Here is a 3,390-nt window from a genome sequence, read left to right on the forward strand (position 1 = left end):
GAAAGAAAGAAAGAAAGAAAGAAAGAAAGAAAGAAAAGAAAGAAAGAAAGAAAGAAAGAAAAGATCTTTTATTGTTCCAAGCAAAAATTGTCTGTCTTTGAGCTTGAAAATATCTTTAAAATTGCTAATTTTGGTTTTCTTTGTCCCTGATTGGTAGAAAGTCTGAGTTCTGTTTGGCTTTGTAAGGCAGATTTGCTTGGCAATGCATGTTAATAACCAATTGACCTACAAGGAATAGCAATGAGATAAAGACTTAAATAATGTAGTAGAGGAGGTCAAATTGTATCTCTGTGAAGAGTACATGGGTGAGTACTAACAGGAGTACCCCATCCATTTAGCCTGCATCCTAAAGAAACTTGTCATAGCAGAAGGCAGCATCAGCTCCAGTGTTTCCTGTCCCTCATGTGGGGATAGGAGCACTAAATACTTAAGAGTTTCTATTCCCTAGTTACAGGAGAAAGCAGTGGTGCAGCAGCACTGGAAATCTGGCAAGCTCCCTGGCCATATGATACTCATATTCTTACATCACATGGAATAAATCTGAGGCTTGTAACAGTCTAAAAGAAATGTATCTTTTGAGAACTCCTTGTGTGGCAGTGAGCATCCCACTCACCAGCAGATTTGAGGTTTTGAAGGAAAGATGAGTTATGCCTCATCTGTTAGATTCAAAGGGGGGTTAACTCCACAGAACATGGGAACAACCCAGGTAGTAGAGGACAGAATGGGAAGCCATTACCACAGGAAACTTGTCATGATGAAGTGAAAAGTGAAGTGAGGAAAGAGTCAGCAGTAGGTATGAGATCTCACAGAGGCTTAAATGATGGAATGCAAAAAAAAAAAAAAAAAAAAAAATTGCAAGAAAACATTTCCATGTTCATGTTGCATGAGTTATTGCAAAGCAAGCTAGACAAATTCAAAGTTATATGTGCAGTCCCCTTAAAATCAGAGATTTGACCTTCTTAATAGTAACTGTTAAACTGTCACCTGTACATAAATTGGAAGAAAACATGGTTTCAGAGAATTCTCTACTGCAACGTTCTTTTTCATTTAAACTTTATCATTCAGGCACTCTGAGGCTTCAAACAGGAAGGCCAGTCTGATTCCCTGAAGAAAGCTTATAGCAGCCAGTGTAAAGTGCTTTGCTGGTTTGAAACCTGAAGGATACTGCCTGGGATGGACAGACTTTTGTGCATTACCTGTGCCTAAAAGAGAAGGGGAAACAAATTTTAAATGTAGTGTTTCGGCTGTCTAGTGGAAGTTTCTATATTCTTTCAAGAACAAACATGATATGCTCTGCAGCTGGATCATAATATATTTATTGTGCAGGTTTTCTTGCAGGTTTTCTTGCAGGTGCGGGGTGGCCAGATCATTGCAAGATGTTGATAGATGCTCAGAGAACAGATGTATATTGCATGCCATCTGTGTTGACATCTTTCAGTCATCTTGAATGCTGGTGTTTCTTGAAGAGACAGTTATGAGAAGATACTTGATCCAGGAATATTTTTGATTTTTTTAAAAGACATGCATAGAGGCCATGCTTTATTGAGCCTGAAATTATGCAATAAGCCATGTATTGTTTGCAGGCTATGAATCTTAGTGGAGTATCATCACTAAATGCTGAAGTAGCTATTAACTAATTAGCTAACTAACTATTAACTAAATTAACTAACTAACTAGATAATCTAGCAGCAGTCTAGCTTTCTGCATTCAAATGTTCCCCTTGAAATCTGCAGGCCTGACTACAGTGTTAAATTTAAACAAACATTTAACACTTTTATGCATCAGAGACCTGTAGACATTATTTCTGTCTGAAAGTTTGCAATCAGTAGTAGTTACTAGTGCAGTATATTCCTGTTGCTCCACAGGTATAGCCTATGAAAATCTTCTGAAGGTATTTGAAAGTCTATAAATTGCTAAAGTATTCCATAAAAAAATCTAGTTATGACACACTATCCTCTTTGTAGACTGAACTTGACAGCCTGGTGATTGCAAAGTGCAACAAAAAATGTGATTCAATTGTGATGCTCTCTGGTATTTTAGCTTTACAGTGCAAGACAAAGATAGGGGAAAAAACAAGTCGTGACAATACTTGAAATGACACATTTCATGTTTATCATCTTTCTTTAGCTAAATAAGACAGCCATGGCATGTACTTCTTTGAATACAGCCTCTAGATATGTAGGATCAGTATCTGTGATCAGACAGACATAGGTTTCTCTGATCCTAGATTCCCTTCAGCCAGCTCTGAGAGACCTAAGAAACCTGGAACTGGTAAACTAGCTTGGAATTCAGACTCTGCTGCTGTGCCAGTAGTGAAAATGTGTATACAGTATTTTAATATCTGATATATCTTGATTAATGTCTTTTGTATGCTGTTTACATCCAATTTCTGGCCACAGTAAGCACTGGCATCCTTTGAATTATGCAAACCAAATCTGGAGTGCAGCCTGGACTCGGACTACCATAATTCTTCTGATAGAAGACGCTGAATAATATTTCTAAGTCACATATAGAAGCAGATATGATGGGAAGAAGCCCTTTATTAAAGAAAAAATAAAATTAAACTAAACTAAAAGAAAGAAAAATAAAATTCAAGGAGATTAAAGCAGACTGTAAGATTTCAAAAATTTTAGTTACTTTTTTGTAAATTCAATCTCAACATTTTACATTCCAGTGTTTTCTTATCAGTAAAAATTATTGAAAATCTGTGACATTTTATGTCCATGTCAGCCTCATAAGTAGCAATAATAGATGTATGACACATCTGTTCTTCCTTATTCCTTATTTCTTCATTTTCTCCTTTTCCAGTTATCTGTTCTTCTGCTTAGGCATGCCACTTCTGACACCTGCATTCTTCCATTATACCCTGTGCATTTTATAATCGGTTTAGGAAATCGTCTGTAATTGGTAACCCTGGCTATAGCTGGATTTAACAAGGAGTAAAAAAGAAGGAGCTGATTTCATGTGATCCAACGGCAATCTGCAGTCTACCACTTTTGCCCATTTTTTTTGTGTGGCAGTATTCATCCCTGATAATCTAGAAGCTGTATTGGCCTTTAATGCAATGCTGAGCAGATTTACTTTGCCCTGAATTTCATAAACCAAGTACTTGGTACACTCATATTCCATGACAGAATAAACTAATAATGCTTCCTGTCTTCAAAAAAATATCTATTTTTGAGCCTTTCGTGACAGTTCCAGGATAATGCTCATAAAGGCATGTTCAGGATGAGCCAGGATCAATGGTTACTGAAAAGGTAACATCTGACAACAGAAAGATTGATGAATCTAAAGATGGAAAAAAAAAAAAAAAAAAAAAAAAAAAAAAAAAAAATAATTATTTCAGATATTGCTTATACAATTGAAAAATCTTTCATTGAGGCACAGAAA

At 36.1% G+C, this 3,390-nt stretch overlaps 1 protein-coding gene across 13 annotated transcripts in view; it reads left to right on the top strand.

The window, feature by feature from the left end:
- Positions 1-3,390, top strand: part of LINGO2 (leucine rich repeat and Ig domain containing 2) — a 673,216-nt gene that overhangs the window by 342,608 nt on the left and 327,218 nt on the right. The gene's annotated exons all lie outside the window — the stretch shown is intronic.

Source organism: Oxyura jamaicensis, chromosome Z (assembly GCF_011077185.1).
Source record: "Oxyura jamaicensis isolate SHBP4307 breed ruddy duck chromosome Z, BPBGC_Ojam_1.0, whole genome shotgun sequence".
Taxonomy (NCBI): Eukaryota; Metazoa; Chordata; class Aves; order Anseriformes; family Anatidae; genus Oxyura; species Oxyura jamaicensis.